Source organism: Dryobates pubescens, chromosome 20, assembly GCF_014839835.1.
Source record: "Dryobates pubescens isolate bDryPub1 chromosome 20, bDryPub1.pri, whole genome shotgun sequence".
Lineage (NCBI taxonomy): Eukaryota > Metazoa > Chordata > Aves > Piciformes > Picidae > Dryobates > Dryobates pubescens.
In genome coordinates this window covers 6,050,687-6,063,569 of record NC_071631.1, presented here as the reverse complement: position 1 = coordinate 6,063,569, position 12,883 = coordinate 6,050,687, and positions in this window count along the sequence as shown.

Sequence of the window (12,883 nt, the reverse complement as noted above, 5' to 3'; positions counted from 1 at the left end):
TGGTTGTGTGTGCAACGTGCTGGAACTGTCACTGTATTGCTCTGCCATGTCATGCCTGAGTGTCTGTACTTTGGGGTTTGTGCTTTTAGAGTGACTTGAAAGAGGAGTTTCAATTAAATAATAACATTTTTAAAAGGAAAAAAAAAATAATAACCTGTCAATGGCTTCAACACTTTGCTGCCTGGTTTCTGAAGGATGCTGTCCTTGCTGTCCCAGCTATGCTGCAAGGAAGCAATAGGATCGGTCATAGAGTGGTGGGAGTTGGAAAGGACACCTGGAGATCATCCAGTCCAAGACCCCTGCCAGAGCAGCATCACCCAGGGCAGGTCACACAGGAGCACATCCAGACTGGTTTTGAAAGTCTCCAGAGAAGGAGACCCCACAACCTCTCTGGGCAGCCTCCCCCAGGGCTCCAGCACCCTCACAGCAAAGACCTTTCTCCTCAAGTTGAGGTGGAGCTTCCTGGGTTCCAGCTTGTGTGTTGCCCCTTGTTGTATCAGTGGAAAGAGTCTGGCCCCTTCTTCTTGACCCCCACTCTTCAGATATTTGTAAACATTCATCAGGTCTCCTCTCAGCCTTCTCTTCTCCAGCCTACAGAGCCCCAGGGCTCTCAGCCTTTCCTCATCACACAAAGGTTTCAGTCCCTTTATCATCCTTGTAGCCTCCGTTACACTCTCTCTGGTATTTCCCTGTCCCTCTTGAACTGGGAAGCCCAGAACTGGCCACAAACTCCAGATGAGGCCTCACTAGGACAGAGCAGGGGGGGAGGAGAACCTCCCTCAGCCTGCTGGCCACAGTCTTCTTAATAGTTTGCTTTCTGAAAAAAAATTGCTAGCAAAAATGGTCCTTTGGCCCTAAGCTGATGTGATCTAGTGGGTCCTTGCTCACAAAGGACAAGATGGTGTCTGCAACAGCCAGCCTGACAATTTCATCTGACACCCCAGCTTGTTCCTTCCTGTTGTACACTATCACCAGGGACAGCACTGGGACACCTTCACCAGGCTGCCTTCCACTGGCCAGGACTGACCAAACCCCAATTAACTGTCTATCCAAATTACCATTAGGAGAAATGGAAGGTTCCTTGGTGTGATCCAACTGAAGAGTGTGAAAAATCCTCTTCCATCATTAAATGGTTCAAATTCCACCTCTAATTGAATTCCCATTAAGGATGGAGTGGAGTGGAGTGGAGTGGAGTGGAATGGAATGGAATGGAATGGAATGGAATGGAATGGAATGGAATGGAATAGGATAGGAGAGAAGAGAAGAGAAGAGAAGAGAAGAGAAGAGAAAAGAAGAGAAGAGAAGAGAAGAGAAGAGAAGAGAAGAGAAGAGAAGAGAAGAGAAGAGAAGAGAAGAGAAGAGAAGAGAAGAGAAGAGAAGAGAATTAACCAGGTTGGAAAAGACCTTTGAGACCATCAGGTCCAAACTATCACTGCTTAGTTCCTGCAGCAGGGTTAAACAGTCCCTCAGCCTCTTGGTTTAATTGACTCTGCTGACACAGCTAAAGCAGCTAGAGAACAAGCAACACACAGTTTGAGCCTTCTGCTACACACCTGATCCTCTAAATGAGCCTGATGTTCACAGGATGACAGATCACAGGATGTTAGGGGTTGGAAGGGACCTCAGGAGATCATTGAGTCCAAGCCCTGCCAGAACAGGACCATAGAATCCAGCACAGGTCGCACAGGAGCACATCCAGATGGGGCTGGAAAGTCTCCAGAGAAGGAGACTCCACAACCCCTCTAGGCAGCCTGCTCCAGGGCTCTGTGACCCTCACAGTAAAGAAATTCCTCCTCATGTTGAGGTGGAACCTCCTGTGCTGTAATTTCTATCCATTGCCCCTTGTCCTATTCCAGGGTGCAAGTGAGCAGAGCCTGTGCCCTCCCTCCTGAGCCCCAGCCCTCAGATATTTGTAAACATTTATTAAATCCCCTCTCAGTCTTCTCTTCCCCAGGCTGAACAGCCCCAGGGCTCTCAGCCTCTCCTCACAGGGCAGTGCTGCAGTCCCTTCAGCATCCTGGTGCCTCTCTGTTGGACTCTCTCCAGCAGATCCCTGTTCCCCTTGAACTGGGGAGCCCAGAGCTGGATGCAGCATTCCAAGTGTGGCCTCACCAGGTCAGAGTAAAAGGGGAGGAGGAACTCCCTGGATCTGCTGGACACACTCCATGCACTCCCATGTTCCATGGCTCTTAGCAAGCCAGACCATCCCGCTGCTCCATGCAGGGCTCAGAAGAGTTCCCCATGAAAGCCTGGCTCAAGAAACCCCCAACCCCAGCCCTGCAATGTGATAAACTGTATAGATTGATTGTGAGCTTCCAGGCTGAGCTCTAGACAGGAAGTGGCTTTGGTTTTCTGCAACGTCAGAGGGTTTGGCCAACACAAACTGACCCAAAGCTGTGATTTAGTCAGAGGATGGAGCTATCAATGCTGGGTTTGAGACTGATAAAAGGCTCTTTTTAACATGCTGCTGTTCCCCTGTTTTTCCTTCTCCAAACTGATTTACTGATGTGAGTCTCAGGACCCGATTCACACAGGCTTAAGGCTGCTCCACACACTGCTTTTGAGTTATATTTTCCCAGTGCAGAGGAGAAATGAGCAGCAAACCTTTGATGCAAAGAGAAGACTGAGCTGATGGTCTCAGTGCTGTCACAACAGATATGTTAGAGGGACCTGACCGCTTTTAGAATCTCAAGGAGGTGCAGATGCTCCAGGACCTTGGAGATGTTCTAAGTGCTGGGTTCTACACAGTGGCCACAACAACCCCATGCAGTGCTACAGGCTGGGGTCAGAGTGGCTGGAGAGCAGCCTGGCAGAGAGGGACCTGGGGGTACTGGTTGATAATAGGCTGAACATGAGCCAGAAGTGTGCCCAGGTGGCCAAGAAGGCCAAGGGCATCCTGGCCTGCATCAGGAATAGTGTGGCCAGCAGGAGCAGGGAAGTCATTCTGCCCTCTGCTCAGCACTGGTTAGGGCACACATTGAGTCCTGTGTCCAGTTCTGGGCTCCTCAGTTTAGGAAAGATGTTGAGATGCTGGAAGGTGTCCAGAGAAGGGCAACAAAGCTGGGGAGGGGTCTGGAACACAGCCCTGTGAGGAGAGGCTGAGGGAGCTGGGGTTGCTTAGCCTGGAGAAGAGGAGGCTCAGGGGAGACCTTCTTGCTCTCTACAACTTCCTGAAGGGAGGATGTAGACAGGTAGGGACTGGTCTCTTCTCCCAGGCAATCAGCACCAGAACAAGAGGACACAGTCTCAAGCTGCACCAGGGGAGATTTAGGCTGGGTGTTAGGAAGAAGTTCCTCACTGAAAGAAAGATTGGCCACTGGAATGTGCTGCCCAGGGAGGTGGTGGAGTCACCATCCCTGGAGGTGTTTAGGAAGAGCCTGGATGGGGCACTTGGTGCCATGGTTGATAGATGGTGTTGGGTGATAGGTTGGACTCGATGACCTCTGAGTTCCTTTCCTACCTGGTTAATTCTATTCTATTCTATTCAGTAGATTAACCTGACTACACTGGAACTGGTAGTGTTCAAGGCCAGGGTGGACAGGGCCTGAGCAACCTGGGCTAGTGGAAGGTGTCCCTGGCTATGGGAGGTGGAGCTGGAACTGGATGATCTTAGAGGTCCCTTCTGACCTACAGCATTCTGTGATTCTATGATTCCTATCATGAGGAAAGGCTGAGAGCCCTGAGCCTGAGAGGGGCTCAGCAAGAGCTGAATGGTGGAGATCCTGAGGATGGGGCTGGGCTCCTTTCAGTGGTGGCCACTGAAAGGAAAAGGACCAACAGGTACAAACTAGAGCACAGGAGGTTCCACTTGAAATTGAGGAGAGGTTTTTAAGGCCAGGCTGGATGTGGCTCTGAGCAATCTGATCTAGTGTGAGGGGTCCCTGCCCATGGCAGGGGGGTTGGAACTGGCTGATCCTTGAGGTCCCTTCCAACCCTAACAATTCTATGATTCTAAATTTAACTTTCAGGTGCAGGAGCCCTGGAGCAGGCTGCCCAGAGAGGTCTTGGAGTCTCCTTCTGTGGAAAGATTCCAACCCCCCCTGGCCATTGTGATGCTGGACAAGCTGCTGTGGGTGCCCTGCTGGCGCAGGGGGGTTGGATTGGATGATCTCCAGAGATCCCTTCCAAACACTAACATGCTGGGACTCTGGAATTCTGTGATAAGTAAATGCTGTGGGTAGTCCTCATGGCTGGGTGAGAAACACCATTGCAGAGGTGTTTCATTTATTGACCCAGGACAGCCCTCCTTGAGGCTCCTTCTTTCAGCCCACTTGGGGTGGTCCCAGTGAGACACTGCTGCCAACCAGTTCCATGCTGGAAGTGCTCCCATACACCATTCACAGACTTTGGGATATGTGGAAGCTCAACCTGGCCACTGAGGGACCTGTGCTTTCTGGTGAAGGCAACCAGGCTGCTCCAGCAACCCAGCCCACTGCCTTTTGTAAGCCTTTGGCAAAGAAACTCATCAAACCTTCTGATTCTCCAAATCCTCCTGGATGTTAAACAGCACCAGAGCTGGCAGGAAACACAGAGTCAGTGAAGGCTGGGGAGGATCAGAAGCATTTTTCCAGTGCTGGCTTCTACCAGCCTTTGAAATGGCATCAGGAAACACGGCGGAGCTGCTGGCAACTGGCACAAATAGAGCCTAATGCAACAGGAGCAGCTGTGCTCAGAACCAGGCAGACTGAGAGATGATGGAAAGGTCTCTCACATCCCAAGGATATTCTGGTGTCCACGAGTGGGTATAAATAGAGCTTGAAGAGGGCAAAGACAGCAGCTTGGCAGCGTTCCCTGGCATCTCCTCCAGCTGACGTAAGGCAGTGTGCTGCCTGGCCCTGGAGCAAGGAGGGAATCCCGGGTGATGGATGTGTGGCATTGCTCCAGGAGCCTGTCACTGCAGCCTCTCCTGCCCCACATGGCTCCTGCTGCCTTGCCTGGGTTTTCTTGCTGCCTTGGTTCCTGCTGCTTTGAACGACACCTCCCAGCCTTGCAGGACTCAGAGCCTGGAGCCTGGGCTAGGCACTGTTACAGCTGCATAAATCAAAAGCTGGGCTCTGCTTTAGCTCTCCTGCAGACAATTCATTAAGATAATTACTCACTTGCATCAGTCCAAGCAAGTTACTGCCACTGCTGTCCCCAGTGGTGGGTCCAGAATGACAGCAATTGGCAGCATGCTCACGCATCAGCCCAGATCCTTTGGCTGCCATTTGCTTTCAGTCTGCTCTCTCTTCCATCAAGCCAGAAGCCTTCCTGGACTCCAGCTGAGGATCTGTCTTAGCCCTGTGTCTGCCCACAGGCTTTCTGGAACATTTCTGCTGGTGAAAGTCAGTTTACAAAGCTGTCCTTCTTCTTAGAATACCACAGAGTCTTTATTGGTCCTTTTCATGGAATCCTAGAATGGTTTGGGGGGGGAAGGGATCTTAAAGCTTCTCTAGTCCAACCCTCCTGCAGTCAGCAGAGACATCTTCAACCAGAGCAGGTTGCTTAGAGCCTCAAACAGCCTGACCAAGAATGGTTCTTCTAAGCATGGTTTAATGACCATGGTTTAATGACCATGGTTGGACTCCATGAACTTAGACATCTTTTCCAACCTAAACAATTCTATCATTCCATGATTCTAGCAACCATCTGGGCTGCCTGAGCCAGTGTCTCACCACTGTTTGCCTTGATCCAGCTGCTGTGTTGGCAGGAAAAGAGCTGCCTGCACTGTGACCTTCATCTTTGCAAATCATGACTTCTACTGCTTTTTACCCAGATACAACCCAGGCCAGGCTGCTGCTGGCACCATGCAAGTGGAGGAAGTCAAGGCATACAGGGAGGACAGAGGGCAGCAAAGCTGGTGAAGGGTTTGGAGAACAGAGTTGGTGAAGAGCAGCTGGGAGGTGGGGTTGTTCAGTCTGGAGAAGAAGAGGCTGAGGGGAGACCTTCTGACTCTCCACAACTCCCTGAAAGGAGATTGCAGTGAGATGGGGGTTGATCTCTTCTCCCTAGTCTCAGGTGATAGAAGGAGAGGAAAGGGCCTGAAATTGTGCCAGGGGAGGGTTAGGCTGGAGATTAGGAACAATTTCTTTGCTGCAAGAGTGGTCAGGGATTGGCACAGGCTGCCCAGGGAGGTGATGGAGTCCCCAGCCCTGGAGATGTTCATGAAATGTGTGGCCATGGCATGTAGGGACATGGTTTAGTGGCCATGATGGACTGGATGATCACAGACATCTCTTCCAACCAAAACAACTCCATGATTCTATGATTCTATGACATGAGCTCCACAGGGTTTTGCAGGTGGTCAAAACAGTGCCTAGGAGGCAACTTAGTCTGTGGGGGAATGCAGGATCAGAGGATGTTAGAGCCTGTAGGAAGGGACCTCTGGAGATCATCGAGTCCAACCCTCTGCCAGAGCAGGATCTCTAGCAGGAAGACATGGGCCAGGTTAAGATGGCAGATAGAAAATAATCCCTCTGAAAGAAATGTGACCCATAAAATACACAAACACTGCCTGCCCACAGCCAGCATTTACAACTTCCAGCAGCAGAGCAGAAGGACATTTGCCAGCCCTTTGCATCTTGAAGGATAAACAGCAGCTCTTTGATCCTGAGCTGGTGGAAGGGCTGGGGGTAAAGCCATCACTTCTCCCCACTCCTTCACCCTTTATATCATTTGGTTTATGCTTTGCACTGAGCCCACTGCTGTAAATATCACTCTCCCAGTCCAGTGCTGGGGCAGTAAATAGCTTCCTGGTGATGAAGAAGTCAGAGGTGGTCTTCATCACCCCCCAACCCCCACTAACACACAGAAATAGAAACACACTGGGGGTAAAGGACCAGAATTGCAGCTTTGACTGAAGCTTTTGTCACCATTTCTCTGAGTACTGGGGAAGTGGAGGCTGTGAATCCACCTCAGAAACACTCATATGGGAAGACCAAAAGAAGCCAGAGAAAGGTAAAATGAAAATTGCTGGGCATTTTGCTCCACCTTGGAGTTTTCTCTGGGGCTGGAGGGCCAGAAAGTTGTGTTTACTACAGCTACCAGGTTTGTTTACAATGCAATCAAAATCAACAGAAAGCTACTCAGGATTTGGCTGTTTGTCCCTTCCCAGCCCTCTTCTGGCTCAAGCAGTGTGACCAGAAGGAGTGGCTGACAGCCTGTCAGGCTGTGCTGCCATTCAGGCAGGCTTGGACAGGCTGGAGAGCTGGGCAGAGGAACCTCCTGAAGTTCAGCAGGGGTGAGAGTAAGGTCCTGCCCCTGGGGAGGAGCAGCCTCCTGCAGCAGCACAGGGGAGGGCTGACCTGCTGAGAAGCAGCTCTGTGGAGAAGGAACTGGGAGTGCTGGGGGACAACAAGTTCCCCATGCTCCAGCAATGTGCCTTTGTGGTCAAGAAGGCCAATGGTGTCCTGGGGTATATTAAGAAGAGTGTGGCCAGCAGGTCAAGGGAGGTTCTCCTTTCCCTCTACTCTGCCCCAGAGAGGTCAGGTCTGGTATTCTAGGTCCAGTTCTGGGCTCCCCAGTTCAACAGAGTCAGGGAACTACCGGAGGCAATCCAGCAGAGTCTATGAAGATGCTGAGGGGCCTGAAGCATCTCTGTGAGGAGGAAAGGCTGAGAGCCTTGGGGGTGTTGAGCCTGGATAAGAGCAGCAATGTTCAGCAAGAGCTAAAGGATGAGGGGCAAGAGGCTGGGGGCAGACTCTTGTCAGTGGTGCCCAGGGAGAGGACAAGGGGCAATGGGCACGATCTGGAACCCCTGGAAATGAGGAGAAACCTCTTTGGTGTGAGGGTGCTGGAGGCCTGGAGCAGGCTGCCCAGAGAGGTTGTGGAGTCTCCTCTGCAGAGATTGCCTTTCTGCCTGGCTGCTCTCCAGCCACTCTGACCCCAGCCATGTCTGTGCCACTGGAACAAAAAATGTCATTTGCCTTGGCTTTTCCTGTTTGATCTTCCTTCCCCTGAAATGTTTTGCATATAGTGAGAGAAAAAGAACCTACATTTATATAGCTTATGGCAGCAGACTCACTCTCACTTGTCCTGTGGCAAATGAGGAGTTACCACCTCTGCCAGCTGCAGTACTGCCCAGATGTATGTGGTTCATAGAACCACAGAATGGTCTGGCTTGGAAGGGACCTCCACAGCTCATCCAGCCCAACCCCCCTGCAGTCAGCAGGGACCTCCTCAACTAGATCAGGTTGCCCAGAGCCCTGTCGAGTCTCACCTTGAATATCTCCAGGGATGGGACTTCAACCTCCTCCCTGGGCAACCTCTTCCAGGGTTCCACCAGCCTCATGGTGCAGAACTTGTTCCTAACAGCCAATCTAAATCTGCTCTTCTCTAGATGGAAGCCATTGACCTCATCCTGTCCTTGCAGGCCTTTGCAAACAGTCTCTCTCCAGCCTTGTCATTCCCCTTCAGGTACTGAAAAGCTGTTATTAGGTCTCCCTGGAGCCTTCTGGTCTCCAGGCTGAACACCCCCAGCTCCCTCAGCCTGTCCTTCTAGCAGAGGTGCTCCAATCCCCTGATCATTTTCATGGCCTCCTCTGGACCTGTTCCTTCAGCTCCATGTTGGACTTGATGATCTTTGAGGTCTTTTCCAACCTTATTGATTCTATGATTCTATGTCCTTTCAGTGTTGAAGGCTCCGGAGATGGTTGCAGCACTCCAGGTGGTTGAATCCTCATCCCTGGAGCTGTTTCAAAGAGGCAGAGATGTGGTGCTGAGGGCCATGGTTTAGCAGCAGCCTTGGCAGAGCGGTTGGACTGGATGCTCTTAAAGGCCTTTTCCAACTAAAACTCTTCGATGATTCCAGCAGGAGCGAGGTGGAACCAGGACCTTCTGCAGTGTGAAGAAAGGCTTGCTGTTGGATTTTTTCAGTCTGAGGATTTATCACAGTTCATCTGGCTGGAAGAGGCTCTGGCCAGCCTGATCTAGTGTGGGGTGTCCCTGCCCATGGCAGGGGGGTTGGAACTAGATGATCCTTGCGGTCCCTTCCAACCCTGACTGATGCTATGAAAGAGAGGACCTGGTAGCTAAAACAAGCACTTTTTTTTCAGGAAGGAGACATGGAGGTGAATGTTTTGGGAGGAGATGGCGAGCCCTTCCCTGTGCCAGGACACATGAAGCCTACCACAGGAGCTCTGCTCTTAAAGGCCTTTTCCAACCAAAACTCATCGATGATTCCAGCAGGAGCGAGGTGGAACCAGGATCTTCTGCAGTGTGAAGAAAGAGAGGACCTGGTAGCTAAAACAAGCACTTTTTTTTCAGGAAGGAGACCTGGAGGTGAATGTTTTGGGAGGAGGTGGAGAGCCCTTCCCTGTGCCTGGACACATGAAGCCTACCACAGGAGCTCTGCTCTTAAAGGCCTTTTCCAACCAAAACTCATCGATGATTCCAGCAGGAGCGAGGTGGAACCAGGATCTTCTGCAGTGTGAAGAAAGAGAGGACCTGGTAGCTAAAACAAGCACTTTTTTTTCAGGAAGGAGACCTGGAGGTGAATGTTTTGGGAGGAGGTGGAGAGCCCTTCCCTGTGCCAGGACACACGAAGCCTACCACAGGAGCTGTGCAGAAGGGCCAGGCGGGCTCTGGGGCCGGCGCAAGCCGTTAGCGGTTTGCCGTTTGAGGCCGCAAGCGAAGCTGGGGAAGAGCTTTAAATGCATATTTTCCTCTAGAAAGATTGCCCCCACTGTTTGCATTTTCAGGAGGCCTGGGGGGGGGGGGAGGGGGGGAAAAAAAAAAGTTATGTTTCATATGTTACAAATAAACACTCTTTTTACAGAGCTGGAGGCTCAGAGCTGCAGCTCCCAGCGAACCCTTCGCCTCTCGCCCTGTTTTCCAAGCTTTAATGTTGCTCGCCTGCCACAAGCCCTGCTAGAGAAAATATTCACCTGAAAATGTATTTATCTTCCTTTGCTAATTAGCAGCTAAATGGCACAGAGAAACTTTATGTTTTCCTCGGCAAGAGCAGCCATAGAGAGCTCATTTACGGAGGGCTCTGAATGATCCCCATTCATGGCCGGCAAGAAGTGTCTTGCACCAAGAAATCCTTGTGTGCATGGCAGAGGGCAGGAGAAACCTCATCAGAGACAGGGCTGGAGGCAAACAAAAAATCTCCCAGATTGGAGGCTTTTATGTTACTTTATTGCCTAATAATCACAAATGTCTGGGTGAGGCTGCCCTATGTACTTGGGGAGCAAAGGTAGTTTTGTGCACACAAGCAGCGGAGGACATCACTGAGTGGTATTTATAGGTGTTAGCACTCATCTGGATCCATGAACAAATAAACAGATCCATGAAAAGCATGGATGGAGGAGAGGGAAGTGTCTGCATGGATGTGCAGACAGCTGGATGTACAGACATGGTCTCCCAACCCAAACCAGCCTGTCTGGGGACTCGGTCTAGCGGTCATAGACGTGTGGAGTAGAAGGTTGGACTTGGTGATCCGTTCCAAGCCTGACTGATACTGTGATACTATGATCTTAGAGGTCTTTTCCAGCCTTGATGTTTCTATGAGTCAATAAATGTGAACAGCAGGATGAGGGAAGGGATTGTCCCCCTCTGCTCTGCTTTCACGAGACCCAACATAGAATCATAGCACCAGCCAGGTTGGAAAAGACCTCAGAGATCATCAAGTCCAACCTATTATCTAATAGCTAACACCTCCTGACTAACTAAACATGGAGCACTGCACAAGAAGGACCTGGAACTGCTGGAACAGGTCCAAAGGAGACCAAAAAGATGATCAGACGATTGGAGAGCCTCCCCTGTGGGCACAGGCTGAGAGAGTTGGGGCTGCTCAGCCTGGAGAAGAGAGAAAGCTCCAGGAAGACCTCAGAGCAGCCTTCCAGTACCTGAAAGGGCTCCAGGAGAGCTGGGGAGGGACTTCTTAACAAGGGCTGGGAGTGATAGGATGAGGGACAATGGTTTTGAGCTGGAAGAAGGAAGATTGAGACTGGAGATTAGGAAGAAATTCTTGACAGTGAGGGTGGGGAGACACTGGCACAGGTTGCCCAGGGAGGCTGTGGATATCTCCTCCCTGGAGGTGTTCCAGACCAGGTTGGATGAGGCCTTGAGCAGTGTGGGCTGGTGGGAGGTGTCCCTGCCCATGGGAAGGGGGTTGGAAGTTTTTATACCATGCACATGTATACATCAAGCTCTGCATGACTCTTCTATACTACTCCACGAAGATAATCTCCAATTTTCACCTCCTGAACGTTAGCCACCAAGGTCTCAATGACAGAAAGAGGGGAAATGGGTTCAGGAAAAACCAAAGCAAAGCAAAGCAAAGCAAAGCAAAGCAAAACACCAAAACAAAAGAAAACTCACATGGGATCCCCAAACCCCCTCAGATGGGAGGGAAACAAAAGCAAAGGGGAGGAAAAAAAGCCCTCAAATGGGAGCAAATAAAAATCATCTGGAGCATCTGCTCCATCTGGCTGAAAATTTCCAGCTAGCTCCAAAGATGGTGGAAAGGCTGCAGCTGCTGATGTGCACCTGGGAGACAGCACCAGGACAAACCCACTCTGGCTTGGCATGAGAACACAGCCACCTTTCAAGATTCCAATTACCACTTTGAATGCCGAAAGAGTTAAGAGTGGCCTGGCAGCTTCACTGAGGACAGGTCCTTTCTTCCCTAATCAAAAAGCCTTTCTCCACAGGAGCTCTCAGGCTCTGTTGAAGCACTTTTGGAGTAAAAAAAAAGAGAAAAAAAAATTAGAAAGAAAGAAAAGGGGGGGGGGAAAAGTGGCAGTGGCTAAGGGAAGCAAAAGTGAGCTTTGAATTAAAGGGAGTTTGCGACAGCACTGCACTAACAGAATGCAGATTAAATGGCCCAGGGCTCCAAGGGGTGTGTGGCTGGAAAGGTGAGCAAAGACTAAGCCATCAGAGGTGAAGGGCTCTAACCAGCTGACTCGAGTGGAATGCAGTAGTTAAAAGGAGATCAAACAAACAGGAAAGAAAACAGATGCGCTGCTTTGTGATGAAGCCGGCGTTAAATTCATCTTCCCCTGGTAGCAAATCTTCCTGCAGCTCTTCCAGAGAGAGCACGTTGGGTTTGTGCTCGCTGGCAGCAGCAGCAGCATCGGCCTCGTTTGTTGATGTGGGTGATTGGGGTTTGGTGGCAGGGGCTGCATCTCCCTCGTGTGTACAGAGCCGAACGCTGCACCGGGAGGCATCAATCCAACTCCCAGTCTGCCTGGCTAGCTCCCGTTCCAGGCTACGGGGTGCATCCTTTCCCTCCCTGCTCCCCTGCACGGGGGGCACAGCCTCATAGAGGACTAACTGTTTCCTGCAGGAAGAAATTTGTTCTGCATCCTGCTCTTCCTCCTGTGCCTCCCCAGGCTTTGCTCTCCTCTTCCTCTCCTCCAGCCAAGCATTTGCCTGCAAATGAAGCCAAGCAAGCAAAGCCTTTGGATCTCACAGGCTGGTTGCCAGCCCTGCGCTTGGCAGACGTGGGGACTGAGAGGTGATTTGTGTGACGCTGTTCCCGTTCCCCCCCACCACCCTTTCTCCCACCACCACCCCTCCCTGGGCTCTGCTGGAGGAAGGACACAAGGCTGACACACCGCAGAAGGTTTGCTTACTGTGGCCAAGGCCAGGATTTGCTGCTGATTGGCAGGTCAAGCCCAGTTCCCCGGGGCTGGTTTCACTGGTGCCACTGTTAGGCTCCCAGATTCCCCACATACCACAGCAGTTTGGGGCTCTTTATAGCTTCCCATCCCCTTAGCCCAGCAATGAAGCCATTGTGGAAGGGATGGGGGCCGGCAAGGCTGGACATCCTCCTCCTCCTCCCCACCTTCCTGCAATATTTTCTCCTGGTCCTTCTTGCTTGTCCCTCTCCCCTCGGTGCCCCCCCTCCACACACCCCCCAACACTTCACACGTGTCAGGGGCTGGCCCCATGCCTCCCC